At 44.4% G+C, this 22,730-nt stretch overlaps 1 pseudogene; it reads left to right on the forward strand.

Annotated features, from left to right (window-relative positions):
* The window catches only part of LOC149524074 (uncharacterized), a 79,348-nt pseudogene extending 59,715 nt beyond the window's left edge, over positions 1-19,633 (forward strand).
* Positions 19,634-22,730: the final 3,097 nt, after the last annotated feature.

The raw sequence follows: 22,730 nt of genomic DNA on the forward strand, positions 1-22,730 counted from the left end.
TATTTGTTGCATTGCTCCTCCATTTAGAGCCCAATCTTTTGTGCACTGCCCATCCTCCCACTTACAGGTCATTGGCATGTGGAATGTTATCTTATCCTGGTAGTGGAATGAACAAATGGCACTTTTGTGTACCATTCTGCCCAAACAGCACTGGTTTCCATATAAGAGCAGTGCCAGTGTTTTTCTGCCAGCCTTCTAAGTCTGTGACAAGTTGCTTTCATTTCAATGAAGCCTGGCAAATGACAAAGGGACGTGCATAGTTGAATATTTCAGTGGATTATTCTTGTTAAATACTCTGGCTGACTGAACGCTTATTGATTTACACCTTTCAGCTGCTTTTTGAATTATAATCATGTTTGAATTAGACAACTGAAGAAAGGTCTTCCAAAATACTCCCTTGGACTTGCCAACCTAATGCTATGCTCCCTCGAACTCTCAAATCACCACAGAAGGAAGCTGTACCTCAGGGCTTCTCTAGACTTGGAAATTCACCAAAATAGTTATTCTGGAATAATTATTCAAAATGTGTTTTATAATTCCAAAAGGGATTAAGTGAAATCAGAAAAAGGCCTTCTAATTCCAGAATAAGAGTGTTCGCTTGTGGAGTTATTCAGGAATACCTATTCTAGTACATTTCCCAGTGGAGACAAGTCCCTACTTATGAGTACTCTACTAACCATTTTTATTGGATACTTTTCAAACAGATGTTGAAAGAAAATATAATGGCTGTGTCTTCACTGCACCCCTTTTCCGGAAAAGGGATGCAGATTAGACACATCGGAATAGCAAAATCCGCGGGGGATTTAAATATCCCCCGCGGCATTTGCATTTACATGGCTGCCGCTTTTTTCTGGCTTGGGGATAAGCCGGAGAAAAGCGTCAGTCTAGACGTGATTCTCCGGAAAATAAGCCCTTTTCCGGAGGATCTCTTATTCCTTACTTTCAAGGATCTCTTATTCCTTACTTTCGGACTAGGGTGCCTATTCCGAACTACCGGTTCGAGCCCTGTGTAGCCGCGCTGCACGGGGTTCGAAGCAGCGGGGATTTAAAAATGGCGGCTCCCCGCTTATGCTAATGAAGCCCGGGAAATTCAAATCCCGGGCTTCATTAGCAAGTGCGGTATGCATACATTACCCCGCTAGTTTGAACTAGCGGGGTAGTGTAGACATACCCTGAGTCACAATGCATAATATGTGGAACCCTTGCTTGACTGGTGCAGCTCTGTCCTACCCGCCCTCCCCACTACAAGCTTTCATGGTTCTGGGATTCAAATTGAAGCATCTTGTGCAGGATTGGATACATCAACATCACAGGCAATTAATTTAATCTGCAGATAGATTCGTTTTGAATGTCAAAACATAGCTTTATCATTTGGAGTCTAACATCTGCATATGACAAGTACTTGCAGATGACATGAAAAGCATTGCCAGTTTCTTTTTGAAAGCTCAGAACAAGTGTATGGAGCAAGATTTTTTTTTTTGAGCATTGTCTGTCATTGCTGAAAGTTTGTGATGTGTTACCAGAAGTGTCAGGGTGCTGCTCAGGTTGTAAATTTGCTAATGTGAGGGTGTATGTGATAAACTGAAAACATCATAAATAGATATTTTTTTATCTGAACTGAGTCTTACAAATGAAATCAAACACATGAACCACCTCCCCCGCTTCAAGTATTGAGCTGTGTAGTTATGCCTCTAATATGGCCGCTTTGTGTTGTGGCCTTGACTGTGTCTAGACTGGCCAGTTTTTCTGGAAAATCAGCTGCTTTTCTGGAAAAACTTGCCAGTTGTCTACACTGGCCACTTGACTTTCTGCGAAAGCACTGACTTCCCACCGTAAGAAATCAGTGCTTTTTGCGGAAATACTATGCTGCTCCCGTTTGGGCAAAAGTCCTTTTGCGCAAAACTTTTGCGCAAAAGGGCCAGTGTAGACAGATCAGCTTTGTTTTCCACAAAAAAGCCCCTATCGCGAAAATGGCGATTGGGGCTTTTTTCGGGAAAAGCGCGTCTAGATTGGCACAGACGCTTTTCCGCAAAAAGTGCTTTTGCAGAAAAGCGTCCGTGCCAATCTAGACGCTCTGTTCCGAAAATGCTTTTAATGGAAAACTTTTCCGTTAAAAGCATTTCTGGAAAATCATGCCAATCTAGACATAGCCCTAGACATAGTTTAAAAGAAGAATTGGTAATGTGATTTTTCTCTATATTATATGAAAACTCTATAGCACTTTTGTGCATCACTGCATCATTTTGAACATACTTTTATTAACTATCTGCATGTTATATGAAATATGAACAATCAGGCATCATACGGGATCTAGAAGAGGAGATTCACTACAGTATTATGAGGGTAACTGCAATGAACAAGATGAACAAGCATCCTAGCAACTGCAGACACCACTGTAGCCAAAGATCCCTCTGTCATTTTCCAATGTACCAGGCAGCCATACACCTATGGCAATGTTGAATTATCGGCCCTTTCTATTCACTGTAGGCCTGGAAACAACCAAAACGGTAACACGTTGTCTCTTCAGAACTTTCTTAATGTAACTATAATAGGGGTGGACATGTCTCCTACATGTTTTTAATATGCTTCATAGTGTTTTCCCTCCCTCTGTGGTAATTCATATTGTGCCGTCATTTGTGATTAGTTGCAACATAACAGAGACCATAATTTTAAAGTATCAGAGGGGTAGCCGTGTTAGTCTGAATCTGCAAAAGCGACGAGGAGTCCTGTGGCACCTTATAGACTAACTGAAGTGTAGGAGCATAAGCTTTCGTGGGCAAAGACCCACTTCGTCAGATGCATGTAGTGGAAATTTCCAGAGGCAGGAATAAATATGCAGGCCAGGATCAGGCTGGAGATGACCAGGTGGATCCAATCAAGGAGGATGAGGCCCACTTCTAGCAGCTGATCTGGAGGTGTGAATTCCAAGAGAATAGAAGCTGCTTTTGTAGTTAGCAAGCCATTCACAGTCTTTGTTTAATCCAGAGTTGATTGTGTCAAACTTAAAGATGAACTGTAGCTCAGCAGTTTCTCTTTGAAGTCTGGTCCTGAAGTTTTTTTGCTGCAGGATGGCTACTTTTAGATCTGCAATTGTGTGTCCAGGCAGATTGAAGTGTTCCCCTACAGGTTTTTGTATGTTGCCATTCCTAATATCAGATTTGTGTCCATTGATTCTTTTACGTAGGGACTGTCCTGTTTGGCCGATGTATATAGCAGTGGGGCATTGTTGGCACATGATGGCATATATTACGTTGGTGGATGTGCAGGAGAATGTACCAGTGACAGTATGGCTGATCTGGTTAGGTCCTGTGATGGTGTTGCTGGTGTATATATGTGGGCAGAGTTGGCACCGAGGTTTGTTGCAAGGATTGGTTCCTGAGTTCGAGTTCGAGTTATTATGGTGCGGTGTGTAGTTGCTGGTGAGAATATGCTTCAGGTTGGCGGGTTGTCTGTGGGCAAGGACCGGCCTACCTCCCAAGGCCTGTGAGAGCGAGGGATCATTGTCCAGGATGGGCTGAAGATCACTAATGATGCGTTGGAGAGGTTTTAGCTGGGGACTATAGGTGATGGCCAGTGGTGTTCTGTTGGTTTCTTTCTTTCACGATACAAATAAGTGACGGTCATATCAATACCACCCTATACAGAAAACCTACCGACCGCTATACTTACCTGCATGCCTCCAGTTTCCATCCCGGACACACCACACGATCCATTGTTTACAGCCAAGCACTGAGGTACAACCGCATATGCTCCAACCCCTCAGACAGAGACCTACACCTACAAGACCTTCAACAAGCATTCTGTAAACTGCGATACCCACACGAGGAAGTGAGGAGACAGATTGACAGAGCCAGACGTGTACCCAGAAGCCTCCTGCTACAGGACAAGCCCAAGAAAGAAACCAACAGAACACCACTGGCCATCACCTATAGTCCCCAGCTAAAACCTCTCCAACGCATCATTAGTGATCTTCAGCCCATCCTGGACAATGATCCCTCGCTCTCACAGGCCTTGGGAGGTAGGCCGGTCCTTGCCCACAGACAACCCGCCAACCTGAAGCATATTCTCACCAGCAACTACACACCGCACCATAATAACTCGAACTCGAACTCAGGAACCAATCCTTGCAACAAACCTCGGTGCCAACTCTGCCCACATATATACACCAGCAACACCATCACAGGACCTAACCAGATCAGCCATACTGTCACTGGTACATTCTCCTGCACATCCACCAACGTAATATATGCCATCATGTGCCAACAATGCCCCACTGCTATATACATCGGCCAAACAGGACAGTCCCTACGTAAAAGAATCAATGGACACAAATCTGATATTAGGAATGGCAACATACAAAAACCTGTAGGGGAACACTTCAATCTGCCTGGACACACAATTGCAGATCTAAAAGTAGCCATCCTGCAGCAAAAAAACTTCAGGACCAGACTTCAAAGAGAAACTGCTGAGCTACAGTTCATCTTTAAGTTTGACACAATCAACTCTGGATTAAACAAAGACTGTGAATGGCTTGCTAACTACAAAAGCAGCTTCTATTCTCTTGGAATTCACACCTCCAGATCAGCTGCTAGAAGTGGGCCTCATCCTCCTTGATTGGATCCACCTGGTCATCTCCAGCCTGATCCTGGCCTGCATATTTATTCCTGCCTCTGGAAATTTCCACTACATGCATCTGACGAAGTGGGTCTTTGCCCACGAAAGCTTATGCTCCTACACTTCAGTTAGTCTATAAGGTGCCACAGGACTCCTCGTCGCTTTTGCATAATTTTAAAGGCATACATATTTCATGCCCTAACCTATCATTAATGTGCACAATTAGTTCCCATCATTCTTGATGGAAGCTGGATAGGCTTTTCTAGTTTTTTTTAACTACATCTCTTTAACTCAGGAAAACCCTATCTTTTCTCTCTATACATATTTTAAAGTGCATCTCTCTGTCTGCGAGTCTGTTTGTTGAAGAACTCCTCCTAAACAGTAAAAACTAGGGCCAACAAATTTGGTAGACAGCTTTCTCTTCTCCTAACTTAAAGCAATGTCAGGGTTTGGTTGTGCCAGGAGACCTCGAAAGCCTAGGAAAGGGACAGTTTTCCATAATATGTCAAAGGAGGGGCTGCTTTTGGAGGGATGCAATATGAAAATGGGGGGGCAGCGAGTGTGCAGAGGGGAGCTATCCTGCAGAGTGTCCATGGGGGACATCTGTACCACTAAGAGAGTGGCCAGCAGGGCTGGGGCTCCGCCATCTTGACTGCCAGCACCCTGGTAAGAAGCTCCCTTCCCCAAACCCTATCTTCCCCTTCCAACACTTGGCCAGAGCACGGGATGGGGGGAGAGAACAGGCCCTGGACAGGCTGGCAGGATAGTCTGGGAGGGGAGAGGGCAGGCTGTGGGTGGGCTGGGAGGCTAGTCAGGGGTGGGAGAGAACTGGCCCAAGATGGATTGGTGGGGTGGGATGGCTGGGGGGGGGGGACAGAAAAGATCATGGGTGGGCTGGGGATGGCTAAGGAGGAGAAAACAGATGCGCCGTGGGCTGGGGAGGTAGCCATTGGAGAAGAAAACAGGTGCAAGGTGCAGGGGGGCTGTCTTGGAGGGAGAGAACAGACTAGGAACAGGCTAGGAGGTGGCGACATGGGTGGGAAAGAGCAGGCCCCAGGCGGGCTGGGGGAGTGGCCTGTGGAGAGAGAGAGAACAGGCCCTGGGTGGGTGGGGAGGTGCTGGTGGGGAAAGAACAAACCCCTGGCCTGCCAGCTTCCTGCACCCCCTCGACATCCCCAAGGTCCTGCCAATGTCAGGTAAGTTGCTAGTTTAAAATATAAGAGCGACACTGTAGTTTATTAAATGCAATCCCCATATAGCAGGTGTATTGTAATGCACTAAACACTGGCTTACAGAAAGTACTTCCGAGGAGAATGAATTCTCAGTAGTGCGCAATGTGTTGAAATCCAATACATTTCTCAGGAGCTTTGTTGAAATTATGAAGGCTAGAAGGCTGTAAGATCAGCTGGTCGACTTTTAGTTGAATCCAATATGTATTAGCTGATATATATGATGCTGAGGTGGTCCGCAGGAATGGGATGAATGGAAACGAGTCCAGAATTAAGGTATTCAAGAGGGTCTGTTATGTAAGTACTTCTGCAAGTGATGAGTCGTTCCTTTGTATAGGTTAGATAGAGGTAGCAAAGCCAACAGCCTCCATGGGCTCTTTGGCAACATGGAGGGCGGGCTCAGCTGTGAGCTCTCAGAAGAGGTGGTGCCAAAGGCAGAAGGGCAGCAAGCTTTTACCACTGGCCAGAGCTTGGCGCATCCTCCCATCCCTGCCAGTCTTCAGCAATTCTCCAGGGGCAATTTAAAGGGTCCGTGTTTCTGGATGCCACTACTGTTACTGTAGCAGTGCCAGTGGCTGGAGCCCTGAACCTCCCCATCCTCTACTGGCAGTCAAACAAGAGTTTCATTTTAATTAAACTTCTTTGGTCTGGACTTTTGCTGTTAATTTTTGGTCCTGTTCATTTTGGTGAATGAGTGAAAAACTGATAGGATAGGCTCTTTCACCACATTTTATAATTTGCTGCTTGCAGCTGAAGTGAAAAACTAGCCTGTAACCAAGATCATATGTGAGGATGGGGCAAGGGACACACTGAGATTGTTCAGTCGGGGAAATCTGCAAAGAATGGAGCAAACTGTATTAAAAATGTTATTTCTAATAATTAGATTAATCAATCCAGAAACAAAGCAGCTTTTGCAATATCGTACTGCTGTAACCCTTCTGCCAGGTAACAGCAGCAATAGCCAGGGCTGTGTTCAATATCTAGGGGATTCCTTTCCATCCATCCAACATAGAACTGGCTCCAGTCCCCATTCTGTAACCTCAGAAATTCGCACAACACCCGCGGGTGCTTCTAGAAGGCAATGCTTCCCCACTCGCAAGCATAGAGTCTGAGTATAGAAAATAAACCGTTAATAAAAGAGGTGGGAAGTAACGTGGCATTAATTTGGGAAAACACCTCAGACAGAGTCCATAGGAAACATCTCAGACAGAGTTCATAACCAAAACCACAAGAAAATGTCTATGCTCAAGTAGGTTGGGCGATGTCCTTTTCTTCTGGCTCTCAAGTCCAGCAATGTAGAGGTCCCCTTCCATGCCCACCCTTCTCTGCACCCCACCCACAGTCGCTGCTCTTGGTCAGGGCAGACCAGAGTTCAGAGGTGCATCTGCAGAGTTTTCCTCTTCTCCTGAGTTGGGGGTGGGAGAGATAGAAGGCATTTCACCCACTCTGCTGGTCACTTGCCATCCACCTGCTCACTGTGCTATAGTGCCACTCTGCTGGTTATTCATCAACCCTTGCTGTCACCGCTCTGTTGACTGCTCCTCATGCCTCTCCATCACCCCCTGCTGGCTGCTCGTCGCATCTTCATCTGGTTTGTGGTGGATTTGGCTCTGGGCTAAACCTAGTGATTTCAGCTCTTGGCCCAAAGCATAGTCCAGCCACAAGAGATTTCAGCGTCTACTGGAGTACATTTACATACAAAAGAGATCCTGGTGGAGCCTTTCTTTAACTCTATCATTGAAACAGTGGGGAGAATAGGTTGAAGAAGTCTTACAGCTTATGCCTGGAGGACATGCAGCTTGCTGACTCCCTCCCCAGATTACTCTATATAGAGCTTGGAAAGAGCAGTCTCTATTCAGTGTATTTACACTGACAGGGTCTCCACTTCTAACTGAATTAAAAACAGCCTGACTTTTTGATATTGTGCATTCCTATAATAACTGCAAGCATTGGCGGCCACATCTTACAATTCCTGCATTTACTGTTAACACAGTTTGTGACCCCCAAAATAGCCAAATAGGTTATAATGGGCAAAACACCATGCTAACAACTGAATATCTAGCAGGCCTAAGCAACCTAAGTGAAGTGTATTTACATAACCGCACCCAAGATTTCTTTCCCATTCCAGCTGACTGTAATGGAAGCATTAATTCAAATCCTTCTTATACTGGTCACCAAAAAGCCAAAAATACAGTTTTCTTAATCCAGTGGTCCCCAACGTTTTGAGGTTATCAGGCGCCAGTGGTCGTGGCCGTTCGCCCGCCAGGCGCCAGGGGGCGGGGACACTTGCGCGCCCGGGGGCGCCCCCCCCATAGCCGTGCGCCTGGGACCCGGGCCCCCCCATAGCCGCGTGCCCGGGGCTGGCGCTCCTCCCCCCTGCAAGCGCCGTGCGCCCGGGGCCAGCGCTTCCCCCCCCCTGCAAGCGCCGTGCGCCCAGGGCCGGTGCTCCCTCCCGCCCCCCGCAAGTGCTGCGTGCCCGGGGCCGACGCTCCCCGCAAGCGCCGCGCCATGTGCCCGGGGCCAGGCCAGCCCCAAGCACCTGGCGGGCGCATGAAAATGCCCCTGCGGGCGCCATGGCACCCGCTGGCACCGTGTTGGGGACCACGGTCTTAATCAATCCAGCCTTGGGATGCCATTCAGACAGCCAAATCAAATCCAAATCCAAAGGATCAGACATGTTATCCACCAGGCCATTGATTATTTCAGATTTTATCACTTATCTAACAATTGTTAAAAAAGAAAAGAGAGTATTGGTTAAAAGATTATTATTATATATAGACATGATTAGAGTTCTTTAGTCCGTTTCATAGGAAAGAGGGTGAACTTCATTCTGAATTGCAAAAAGTTCTTTCAGAATCAGTCACATATGTCACAGTCCAATGTCAAATATCGGGGTGACCCTGGCTGGAACTGGGGACCTCAGTCTTGTGACTCAAACGTCCCCAGATGAAGCTTAAAGATATCTGAGAAGCAGCATGAGGGTCCAAGAGTTCTTTATATAGATTTCTGGCAGGTTATTGTCAGCATCTTGACAGGTTTTCCTTGGGTGAAAAAATAATAGATTTGAAGTAACCTCCTATTTCCTAAGCTTCACCAGTAATTAGCTATATGGATTAGCATAAAGCAACTGTCCATGTCCTGCCATTCCAGGTAGTTTACTGCATACTTCAAAAAGAAATGAAGACATTGATATGACTACATTCACCGTTCATCGAAATGTTATCTGCTTTTGATCTCTGAATTAACTGAATACAGCAAAACACAGGAACATGGTTACATGGTCAACCTCTTACAACGTATGTGTACACACGCAAAAACCACAACTATTATATCCTAATATATTGCTAAAGATTAAATCTGGGTTAATTAGTCTACTACCTGTATAACCCCTTTCAATATTATGCAGTAACACATAGGCAAACAATTTTTTTTACATCTTACTATATACTTAGAAATGTGTGTCTGTCTGTCTATCCATTTGTGAGTTCATTTGTTCAAGAACTCCTGTTAAATGGTAAGAGCTAGGGTCACCAAACTTTGGTGTGCAGCTTCCTCTTATCATAACTGAAAACAAAGTGAGGGTTTGATTGTGCCAGGACAGTGGATGTGCCTGGAATGTGTTTGTTTCTCATAAAATGGAAAAGACGGGGTCTGGTAGGAGGGATAGTTATACACTAGAATGACCTCAGGAGGGCAGCAAGGGGCCAGGGATGGGGACTGGGACAGCTATAACCCTCACTGAGCCAGCAGAGGCCAGGAATGGGGACTTGGCCAGGTATCTACTATATATTTCAGAGAGTTCATCTGTTTATGTGTCTGTCTGTGTATTTCTCTGTCGTCTCCCCATTGGGGGACATGCACCCCATTTCCAACTTTGCCTGCAGCAGCTTCAGCACTCATGGATATATTTCTCATCTGACCCTAAGTTGCTGTGGTGAGAGAGGTCTGGGGGTGTCCTCTCTCTCCAGGGCAGCCTGCATACGGAACCCCTCATCCTCAACCCCACCCCAGAACAATGATTTAAATGAAGAAAATCAAAACTTATTTGAGTTAAGTACCCGAGCAATGCCAGATAAATCTAAATCTTAGTGTGTGTGTGTGTGTGTGTGTGTGTGTATAAAATGAAATAATTTAAAGCAAAAATGGAAACGTGAAGAAAAGAATACAAATAACAGATTTTTGGCACAGAAAACAATGGCAATAATGACAATGATGATTAAACAACTTTAAAAAGGGTCATATGAATTTCACCTTCCAATCTGAGCAAAAGTTTGGAGCACAGGGTGGACCGCTGAGCACCCTTCAGAGCTGAGCAGTCCTGGACAAGGGAGTTTGCCAGACCAGGAGAGGTCAGGCCTTTGGTCTCTCCCAGGCTTCCTTGCCTGGCCCTGGCCTCAGCCAGTCTACTGCCTCCAGCCCTGCTCCTGACTGCTGGCCCCGCTCCAGCAGCCAGGGCTCTGTTGGCCCAGCTTGCTGGGGCTCCACTCTGCCTGCCAGAGTTCTGCTGTCCCTGGCTGCGCTGCTTGGGCTCCATTCCAGTTGTTAGCTTTGCTCTGGCTCCCTGCCCCGGGCTGCCAGCTCCATGGGCTGGGCTCCTGACTGCTGGCCCCACAGGCTGCCGGCTGGGCTCCCAGCCCTTAGGCCACTGCAGGCTGCTGGCCCACTAGACTGGCAACCTCTGTGGCTGGCACTCTCTGGTCCAAGTTCTCTCTGTTCCGACAATATCCATCATCTTACTGAACCATGGATGTTGCTGGACCAGAAAGTCCTGGACAAAAACGGTTGAAACAGTATTATTTTTGCCTTTTTTTGCTTTTAAATTTCACACCCTCAAGATTATCTGAATTTTCTTCTTTGTACTGCCATCCCGCATGTCCTACCTATATTCTTTGCCATAACAGTCTGTGCCCAAAATCTGCTTTTTTTGCATTTGTATTCTTGTATTGATGTTTCCATTTTTGCTTGAAATGATGTTTATTATATCCCTGCAAGTTTCCTGATTCAACTTTGTACTTCATTGAAGATTCGTTGCATTTCAAATAGAGCCCATTTTAATTAGCTTTTTAATTACAACTGCAGCAAGCTGTTTTCTAAAGAATCTTGCTCTAGTGAATAAGCCCTTTTAGAAAACAAAACTATTTATCCTTAGGGAAGAGTGGAAAATGGCCATTTAAAAATTAGAGTGGAAATATTTTGCCCACACAATCCTATGGGAATCTTCTGAAATTCCAGTTAAAGAATTCCCATTATAGATGAACTTTGCCCCAGAACATGCTAATAAAGAGCCTGAGGGAAGGGCAGGAGTGGTATGATGGCTACATTCCAGCTGAGTAAGTATATTCTAGTCAACCTAATCTCTCCTGTAGTTTCAATTGGCTTAGGCAATGTTCACAATTCGATTTGGCAGTAATTTATACCACACTGCACTCTCTTTGCCCAGGTGCATGCTAGTGCCAAAGGCCATGCACAACCAACTCCTTTCCTGAGTGTATGCTACACAGCGGGCAACTTAGCTGTCACTTTTCAAAGGTGGGTGTGACATTTGTGTCCTAAAAGTATCCTGATATATGTCTAACTTCTTTTATTTTTTAAGCTTTAAGAGCCATATTTTCAAAGCTATTAAAGTGCTGATCAGCATCATTTGGACCCTGCTTCTCTTTGAGCATCAAACCCAAAAGTCTCCTTTCAGTTACACCCAAAATAAAGCTCAAAGACTTCAGTAAAGTTTAACTGATGTAAATGAAAGAAGAATTTAGCCCATTGTAAATAATATTAACCTGATTTGGTGAGAACTAATTATGAGCCAAGGTTGTCATAGCCAGGGGTGGTAGTGGGGATAAGCTCCCACTGTCTATAAAAGTACCCCTATACAGCGTGCGTCTCCAATAGCCTCTGACAACCAAGTCCAGCTCCTGGCCTTCACGTGCGGTTTAGCTTGTAAACCCGGCGGAACTGTTTTAACTGACAGGAGAAGGGGCGCAGGTGGGTCACTGGCGCCTTATAACCAGTTGCTTCGGGGAGATGATACTCGTCAGCCTAGAAGGCAGTTCATCTAGGGGAAGGAAAACCCTGATTTTAAACCTCCGCTGCCTTGCGGCTATATTCTTCCATGGAAAAGGCTTCAGGAGTAAACCTCGAGGAAAAATCCGGAGTCGGAGTCCCTAAGACAGTTCGACGCTGCTTGCAGCCTCGCTCTGGCAACTCCTGTGACGGCGCCGATGCCAAACTGTAGCAGCCCTGCTGTTCCTTTGGATCCATCGACGACGTGGAGAGGGGGGACCCGCTACGTGGGCAATAGCCTGTTCCTCCATATTACATCGCCCTGGCTAGTATCCAACTACCAACATATCTCACAACCCTGGAGAGGACACTCCAGCCTCGCTAGCGCTACTAGCGCGGAAACAACACGGGGAGCAACAGTTTACCGGTTATAAGCCACAGCTCAATTGGCGTAGAGTATGGTGCCAGGGGTTGTTCCCGACGGTGGGAGGGATCTTCGGGTCTCACTGGGCAGTTACCGCCCGCCTCAAGCTGGGCAGCCCCCAGACAGTCAGGTACTGCCCCGCCACAGTCTGCTTTCCTCACTGGGTGCATGGGGATTAGGAATATTCCGAACGGCAGGCTGCAACCATCGCACCAGGCAACAAAACACTGAGAAAGAGACCACCTCTTAAACTGGGATGTTGGAATGTCCGTACAATGTTGACGGGCCTCTCCGAAGACGTATGGGACATTGACGACCTACGAAAGACAGCAGTCATCAACAACGAACTTCTGAGGCTGAACGTAGACATCGCCGCCCTACAGGAAACACGACTGGCAGACTCAGGCATTCTGAAAGAAAAAGACTACACCTTCTACTGGCAGGGAAAGGCCCCAGACGAGCCCAGACAGCATGGCGTAGCTTTCGCGGTGAAAAATAGCCTACTGAGTATGGTAGAACCAGGCAGTAATGGCTCAGAACGACTCCTCACCCTTCGTCTCAACACCACCACGGGCCCTATCACCCTCGTCAGCGTATACGCCCCAACTCTGAATGCAACATTGGAAACTAAAGACCGGTTCTATGAGAACCTAACATCTGTCATCAACAGCATCCCCGACAAGGAACAACTCATCCTTCTGGGTGACTTCAATGCCAGAGTAGGTGCGGACAATGACTCATGGCCTTCGTGCCTCGGAAAATTTGACGTCGGCAAAATGAACGAGAACGGCCAACGCCTGCTCGAGCTCTGCGCTTTCTACAACCTGTGCATCACCAACTCATACTTTCAGACCAAGCCCCAGCATAAGGTCTCCTGGCGACATCCGCGCTCGAAACACTGGCACCAGTTGGACCTTATACTAGTTCGCCGCTCAGCTATCAATTGCGTCCTGCACGTACGCTCTTATCATAGCGCTGACTGCGACACAGACCACTCCTTAGTGTGCTGCAAGATCAGGCTGAACCCGAAGAGGTTTTATCGTTCAAGGAAACAAGGAAATCCTCGCATCGACATCAGCAAGATGTCGCAGCCTGACCTGACGCAGAAATTCGCAGAAGCGCTTGAGAAGGAACTTGACGCCACACAGACAGGAGACTCTGCCATGGAAAAGTGGGAAACACTGCGGAACACAATGCACTGCACTGCCCTGGCAACCTTTGGAAAGAGGACCACAAAGACGCACGACTGGTTTGAAGCAAAGTCCTCTGTGATGATTCCAGTCATAGAAGCTAAGCGCGCCGCCCTGGCAGAATACAAGCGGTCACCAAGCCAGAGGAACCTACAAATTCTCAGGGCTACTAGGAGCAAGGCTCAACAGGTTGCCAGACACTGTGCGAACGAATATTGGCAGCAGCTCAGCAACAACATCCAGAAAGCAGCCATATCAGGGAACACAAGAGGCATGTACGACGGCATCAAGAAAGCGCTGGGCCCTACCAAGAGCAAAACAGCACCCCTCAAGTCATCTACTGGAGAAATAATCTCCGACAAGCAACAACAGTTGGGGAGATGGGTGGAACACTACTCTGACCTCTACTCCAGACGGAATACGGTGACCTCCGCAGCATTAGATGCCATTGAATGCCTGCCAATAATGGAAGAACTTGATGCAGAGCCAACAGTAGAAGAGCTCAGCAAGGCTGTTGATAAACTGGCCTCAAGAAAAGCCCCCGGCAGCGACGGGATTCCTCCAGACCTGCTGAAACAGTGCAAGTGTTCCCTACTGCACCCTCTTCACAAAGTGCTCTGTCAGTGCTGGAAAGAAGGAGCCGTACCGCAGGATATGCGGGATGCTAAGATCGTCACCCTCTACAAGAATAAGGGCGAGAGAAGTGATTGCAACAACTACAGAGGCATCTCCCTTCTTAGCATGGTAGGCAAAGTATTTGCTAAGGTCATCTTGACCCGACTGCAGAAGCTGGCTGAACGTGTCTACCCGGAGTCACAGTGTGGTTTCCGCGCAGAACGGTCAACCGTAGACATGATTTTCTCCCTACGACAACTCCAGGAGAAGTGTAGAGAACAGCAGATGCCCCTGTACGTCTCCTTCATTGATCTCACCAAAGCCTTTGACCTGGTCAGCAGAGACGGACTCTTCAAAATCCTTCACAAGATCGGCTGCCCACCAAAACTGCAGAGTTTGATTGAATCCTTCCACACAGACATGAAGGGAACAGTGCAGTTTAACGGCAGTTGCTCCGAGCCTTTCAGCATCAGCAGCGGCGTCAAGCAAGGCTGCGTTCTTGCCCCCACATTGTTTGGGATCTTCTTTGCCCTGCTCTTCAAGCATGCCTTCGGCTCAGCAACGGAAGGAATCTACCTCCGCACCAGATCGGACGGCAAGCTATTCAATCTCTCTCGCCTCAAAGCCAAGACGAAGATACGCGAGACGCTGATCAGGGACATGATATTTGCCGACGACGCAGCAGTCGTCACACACACCCAGGAAGAACTACAGTCGCTGATGAGCCGTTTTTCCATGGCCTGCAAAGACTTTGGGCTGACTATCAGTTTGAAAAAAACAAACGTCCTAAGCCAGGACACTGTCACTCCACCAGCCATCACAGTAGACGACTACCAGCTTGACGTCGTCCACCAGTTCACGTACTTGGGCTCCACCATCACCGATAATCTCTCCCTTGACGCTGAGCTCGACAAGAGGATCGGGAAGGCAGCCTCTACTTTAGCCCGCCTGACAACCCGAGTGTGGACCAACCCCCGGCTGACAACCGCAACAAAGATGGCAGTGTACAACGCCTGCGTCATCAGCACCCTGCTGTACGGGAGCGAGACATGGACCACATACGCGAGACAAGAGCGGAGACTGAACGCCTTCCATCTACGAGGTCTGCGCCGCATCCTGGGTATTACCTGGCAAGACAAAGTCTCCAACCTCGAAGTTCTGACTCGAGCCGGCCTCCCCAGCATGTACACCATGCTCCGACAACGTCGCCTGCGTTGGCTTGGCCATGTACGCCGCATGGAGGATGGGAGGATCCCAAAGGACATCCTCTATGGGGAACTGGCATCTGGGAAGAGAACCACAGGGCGCCCGAACCTGCGATTTAAAGATGTCGTGAAGAGGGACATGAAAGCCATCGACATAAACACGCAGTCCTGGGAAGACCTTGCAGCAGACCGCCCAAAGTGGAGGGGCACCCTGACCACACAGCTCAAGTCAGGCGAAACGAACATGATGCGTGCATCAGAAGAAAAGCGAGCCCGCAGGAAGTTACGCAACAACAACAGCCAGGGAACCACCTATAGCTGCGACTTCTGCGGCAAAGAATGCCTGTCCCGGATTGGCCTTTTCAGCCACCAACGACGCTGTCCCCGACGCTGTCCCAGACAATTCGACACGAACCAAGACGAGAACTAGGATACGTCATCCATGGTCAACTGACCGACGGAGGCCAACTAATTATGAGCCAAAGTCTGCAAAGCACCGGCAAAACTCCAAATGACTTCCTGGGGATTCAGACCTGGTCCAAATGTCTTGAATATTGTATAATGCCACTTATGTTATCCAAATACATATCACAATTGTATTCAGTTAAATAACCTTAGGTCAGCACAGCAGGGTTGTCTCATTGCATCCTATTGTGAAACACAGAATACTAGTATTACTTCCTTATGCTTCGTAGCATTTGGAATAGCAAAAGTCTGATATCAATTATTATGTGTATTGTTCTTTCCTCAGATACTGAACCACCTGTTGTGATCTCTGATCAGCAGCACATTGATATAGAAACCAAAAAAGGAAACCCCTACTAGAATGACATGCCTGACTTTGAAGAGAACTCCAGGGGTCTGCTGACTATCACAAAAGGAGGGTCCAATGTTAGTACTTGAGACAAACTGGAAGATGGCCAACATTCAATGGAATATATAGCAACAAATCTTTCAGGAAACCAAACCAAATGTTCCTTTGAGATTTCTTTGAAATGTATGTCTTTGGCTTAGTCTCAAGATCAACCAAATATAATATAATGAAGTATCAACGCTAAGGGTATGTCTAGACTACATGGCTCCGTCGATGGAGCCATGTAAACTAGTTTACCCAGCATAGGCAAAGATTTAAATAATCCCCGATTCATTAAAATAAACATGGCTGCCACGCTGTGCTGACGATCAGCTGATCCGGCACAGCGTGGTAGTCTATACGTGGATTGGTCAGTTGGGGAAGCCTTTGCCGACCAATCCCTTATGCCTCGTGAAACGAGGCTTACAGGATTGATCAGCTGATCGTCAGCACAGCATGGCAGCCATATTTATTTTAATGAAGTGGGGATTATTTAAATCCCCGCTTCTTTGCCTATTCTGGGTAAACTAGTTTACATGGCTCTGTTCACGGAGCCATGTAGTCTAGATATACCCTAAGTGTCCTGTAGCATTTGTTATTTGATGGTTAATACCAAGTGGGGCTTAGGGCATAAACTCTCACATTTCGTCTGCATTTACAGGCTATTTATAAGCAAGGGTGAACATGTGTCTTCAGTGAATGCTCCCGAAAATTATAGATATGTTCCTCCTGTCCACACTCCTAAATGGTATCTCCAGCTTGCTATAATAAATTGCTGAAGAGCAACTGAGTCTCTTGCCAAGGCAAGAGTTCAATCCCAGACTTTTCCTGTATTATGTAAATAAGCACATAATCAGATTTCCTTTACATGCAGTCCGCACTATTTATGTCATCCTGAAGATTTACCCAACAGTTACATTATTATCATGAATATCATTTTATAGCGATATTTTAAGTATTTCTGTTAAGGTTTTGTGTAATTTGCTTTTTACTAAATATAAACAGGATCACTCATCAATTCAGTTTTTATTGTTAGCTTTTGTTATGTATACACACACAAAGCAATGCCATGCACAGTGGAATTTGCCAGTGCACAGAGCCATAGTGTGTGGCTATCTTTTGATGGAAGGCATGGACCGAATGACCACTGATAGTACTGAACTGTATCAAAGCAAATACCAGTTTAACAGGCATCTATATCCAATATATACATGCTAGGAGAGGGTCTTTGGTAGACCTTCACAATCATGCCTATTGGTCCCAATTTGCCAAGTTTAAGTGCAAAGTAGTAAGTAGTTCCAAGGTAAGGAACTACCTAGTAAAAATACTTATCTGTACTGAAGCCTGTTCCCTAGAATTTTCCCATGTATTAGTGTCTGTACATACGGTATAGCGCAATTCTGCCACAGTAGCTGGATCCTTTCCCTTTCTACTAAATGTAATGAAAACATTTCAGTTTGTGTCAGTGGTGGTAAAACCCCATCATCTTCAAAACCTAAGTGTTGAGCTTGAAAGTTTTGCATATGATTTTGAGGAATCAGGATCTCCAATGAACTGAAGGCTTTTCTGTAGCTATGCTTGTCAAGCTTTGATTTTGCAAATGCTTCATTCATGTAGCTCATTTGTTAGATTCATATCATCTCAAGTAGTTTGCTAATATCTTGTTTTCTTTTAAATGTAATGAATCACAATGTTTTTTTCCTTCTATGGTGCAGTTTTTCTTGTAAAAAGCCTACAGTTTCTATGAATGGAAGACTCATCAAATCATAGACAACTAGGGTTGGAATAGACTTCTGGCGATTAAAGACTTTATAACTAATTAAAAATTCTTACGTGCATGTGTGTTTTCGCCACTTTGTTGTGCCTGATAGGCTATCAATGATAGCACACAAATTATATTTCAAGTAGTCATTAAAGTTAATTTACTTTTTTCGCATAAGCTATACTTGTCAGAGTTCTCAAATCAGCACTAAAATAAACTCAATTATTTTGAGTGCTGCTGATTGATTTACTTAATTATAGATTAAAAAAATATTGCTGAAGAAGTATAGATAGTTCCCATTGTGTCTGTAAAGATCCATGTTCTGATGACCAAGGTGGAGTCTTTATAGAGATAATGAAGACACATCAATGAAAGACTCTACCATTTTGTAACCAATGGGAGAGTACAGGAATAAAGCACCCAACACTTTATTAACTGGTTGCACAAAAACAGAACCTAAATAATATGGGCCTTGCGCAGGTACCCTTGTAGGGCTTGTATATTGGGTGCAAGCAAACGGTAAGCATTTTAATGTGGCTGAATGGAAATGCATACATTTAAAAACAAAGAATGTAGGCCAAACACACAGGTTGAGGGGTTCTGTCCTGGGAAGCAGTGGCCATTAAAAAGATTTAGGAGCAGTGGTAGATTACAAGCACTGAATCTGAGCTGCCAGTACAATGCTGTGGTCAAAAGAGTGAATGTCCCATGTTTGACTGCATGAACACAGGACGCTCAAGTGGGAATAGAGAGATTATTTCACCTCTGTGTTTGACTCTGGTGTGACTGCTGCTGGACCACTGTCTCCTGTTCTCGTGTTCACACGTATTCTCGTGTTTCTTTAACTCTTGTGTTAAAGAAAGATGTTGATAAATTGGGCAGGACTCAGAGAAGAGACACAAGAATGAATAGAAAACAAATGCCATGGTTTACAGCAATAGACTTAAGGAACTCAATCTGTTCAGCTTAATTAAGAGATGGTTAAGGGATGACTTGATTACACTTTGTAACAGCCTATATGTGGAACAAATACTTGATAATGCACTTTTCGATCTACCAGAGAAAGATATAACACCTTCCAGTAGCTGGAAGATGAATGAGGTCAAATTCAGACTGGATATATGGGATACATTATTTAACTGTGCGCTTTATTAACCATTGGGACAATTCACCAAAGGTCATGGTAGAATCTCCATCACAGATCATTTTTAAATAAGATTTGATGTTCTTCTAAAACCTGTGCTTGGGAAATTATTTTGGGGCAATATCTATGGCTTGTGTTATACATGAGGTCAGACTAGATGATCATAGCAGTCCCTTCTGTGCTGAGAATAGGGTTTTTGGGGGGCAGAACTGTGGTTGTCTTTGTGCTTGGAAAGTGCCTTGCTCTTTCTGAGGGCTACCACAGTATAAATACTTAAATAACACACTAGCACAGCCTGGGATCAAAACTCTGCTTATAAAATGGGCATAAATTTAAGTTAAAAAGTCTGACTCATTTAGCTGCTAGGTCAAAACGAATTCTGTGTTTTCTTTGCCTGTATTTTTTAAACCAGATATCCATAAAAAGCCAAAAGTTATCGATCAGAATTTTTACTTTGATGATGACTGCCATGCTAAAGCAGCGCAAGATATGTTGATAGGACACTTGGACTATTTTCAGAGGAAAACGTCAGCATATCAGGGCTATGAATTAAACCAATAATTCTGTAGAAAATGGACTGTAATTGTGTTCTGTTGATGTGTGATATGGAATAATTGAGAATGAATTTGCTTGCATGTGTGAGAGCTACATATGATCCAAGTATTTAGACTGTTCCCTGAAAGGAATGTAAACTGTAATATTATCTTCTCTTATACAATAAAATTAGGATTAAAAATATAATCACCATAAGTTTCTTTCATCTATGGAAGTAGATGAAACAAAACTTTAAATAATGGGGTTGAGTTTATTTTCTTATCACTGCAGAAGAAAATGATAAAATACGTTGGGCTTCCCCTTTCTGTTGGTGCCACTTGAGAAACATGGCACTGTTGATCAACTTCCTTTTTTTAAATTATAGCATGAAATGTTGGGCAATTTTGAAGTGATATTTAGGAGTATAATTATAGGGATATTTTGTTAACACACAATTACACTAAGTTGTTTCAGAGTCAGCTGGCTGCTATTACAATGTCAGTAAGTTATGCTCCTTATTTGTTTGTGCCTCTATTTAGAATAGGAAGTAACTACTAGAATAGGAAGTATTTACTGCTAGAATTTTGTGATTAGGGCACACAAATATTGACTTATTGATCCAACTGGTTGAAAAATAGAAACAGTTTCTCCCCATTTTTCATTCAAATTTATGATTAGCTCCACTTATTAATGGCCTTTATGGTATATCGTCAATTGGTCTGTAAAATTATTTTACAGATAACAATATCTAGTCCAGAATTAAAATCTAGCAATATTTATATGTTGTCTTAGATTCAGCATTGGTAGGATCACTGTATAGCAACTGATACCTGCAATTAGTTAAAAACATTGGGCCTAATTTTTCACTAGTGTAAATTGGTATAATTCTCTGTTACTCTAAATGTAGTTGTGTCATTTTTACCTGATGATGATTTGGCCCAGGGGTTATAGCTATTTTCTCAGAAAATGACGAATGTAGTCCACTCATTAGGGCTCTGGAATGGAAGTGAGTTTGGTCATTAACTTGTTGTGAAATGTTGGAGAAGTCATTTAAGTTGTCTATACCTGAGTTTTCCCATATGTACAATGGGATACTAAGTCTGACTCATGTTTGTAAAGAATTTGGAGAGCTTCTACTAAAAAGTGTACTATAACTGCTCAGTGTTCATATTATATAGTTACATTAAGCCCAAGGGGGAAAAAATACAAAATACGGGGTAAACTAGTTCCTAATGGAATGAGCAGCAGGAATACTGCGACCTACAGAATGTTATGAGTCTTGACTTAGTAAAAACAAAAGCCTACATAAATTCGGAGGTCCTAATTCTTAACGTCTAGATGTTAATAAAAATTAGGTCCTGATGGTTTGGTGAGTTAATTGTTTATGGGAAATATGAACTGAACACTCCTGTTTGGGCATAACAATATAAGTTTCAATTGGTAAATTGACCTCATATTTGAAGTTAAAATGAGAGGCCCAGTTTCTAATGATATATGTAGTACATCGTGATGAATTGAGTATGGGCATAAAAATCTGAGCACAAGTACTTATGCTTTCATTTTCATATGGTGTCTGATACAAAGCTGGAATGAAAAAAAAGTTGATGCAAGCCAACAAAAGCAAGGAACTTCATAACTATGGCAGGAATTAAAACCTAAAAGCCACCTGTAGTGTAGCAACTAGTGAATGCCAACGCACCTTCTATTTGGAATCAACCCTTCAATAGTGAGGCAACAGGTCTTCTTTCAGTGAGAATTTCAGTATCACCAGTGAATTGCCTTGCTTGTTGACTATTTTTGCCTCAGATGGCCAGTTCAGTATTTCATGAAGTTGTTAGTTTGAAGTCTCTGATAACTGAATGGTGTATCGTGTGTCACAAGGAAGTGAAAACACTTGGGCTGTGTCTAGACTGGCAAGTTTTTCTTGCCAGCTGTCTACACTGGCCACCTGAATTTCTGCAAGAACACTGACGATCTCATGTAAGAAATCAGTGCTTCTTGCAGAAATACTATGCTGCTCCCGTTCAGGCAAAAGGGCCAGTGTAGACAGCTCAGATTTGTTTTGAGCAAAAAAGCCTTGATCGTGAAAATGGCGATCGGCGCTTTTTTGCGCAAAAGTGCGTTTAGATTGGCCCGAATGCTTTTGCACAAAAGCACTTTTGTGCAAAAGCATCCGTGGCCAATCTAAATGCTCTTTTCCGCAAATGCTTTTAATGGAAAAGCTTTTCCATTAAAAGCATTTGAGGAAAATCATGCCAATCTAGACGTAGGCTTGCAGTATAATCAGCATTATCGCATACAACCATGTGTAAACTAACTTCTGGCATACAGAAATACACATATAGAGCTGCATAATGTAAAGCACTGAATTACAGGATTAAACAAGCGTCAACAGGTGTCTCAAGACAGCAAGAAAGACCAAAACTATTTAATTTTTTCAGACGATAAATTCCTCCTGAGGGGTATGAACACTCATGGGCTAATTAATCAGATGCTTCTTCTAGGGCAGCTCTGGCAATGTGCTGCTACCTTTTGAACTATTGTGCACCTTCAGTTTACCTGGAAGCTTCCTATTTGGATTCTAGGCATGGTTTGTGGCTATGTTTGGAAAAGAATGAGTTGACAGATACCACAAGGCACTAGAGAGTCGGTGTTATTAATTTGTGAGAGACTGGCACATAGGCACTGTCAGAATGTATTAGAACTGTGGTCCATTTGGTTCAATATACTGCTTACATTATTTCTTTTATGACACCCCGCCCCCCAACATGTTGGGCATTATTGTGGCTGCCATATAAATCTGTCCAAGTCTTTTCTTTTCAGTGTTTACAGTCAATTTAAACCCCAGAAATATGTATTCCTAATTCAAATTATTCCTTTCTCATGTGCATTACCTTGTATCTGTAAACATCAAGGTTCATCACCCATCATGCTGTCCCATTCACCAAACTTTGTTTGATCTCACTGGAATGCCTTATTATTTTCTCTAGTCAAAACTCTTGTCAGCTATGCTCTGTTCACCCATTTTTTTAATCACCACCAACCTCTAGTATAGCTGATCCAGTAAATACTACCTTGTTGAAAATTAACAACGTATTCCCATTCTTTGTTTGGGCTCTTACTACAAATTTATAATCCATGACAGCACTTTACTCTTATT

This window comes from Pelodiscus sinensis, chromosome 7, assembly GCF_052426305.1.
Source record: "Pelodiscus sinensis isolate ZL-2025 chromosome 7, ASM5242630v1, whole genome shotgun sequence".
NCBI lineage: Eukaryota > Metazoa > Chordata > Testudines > Trionychidae > Pelodiscus > Pelodiscus sinensis.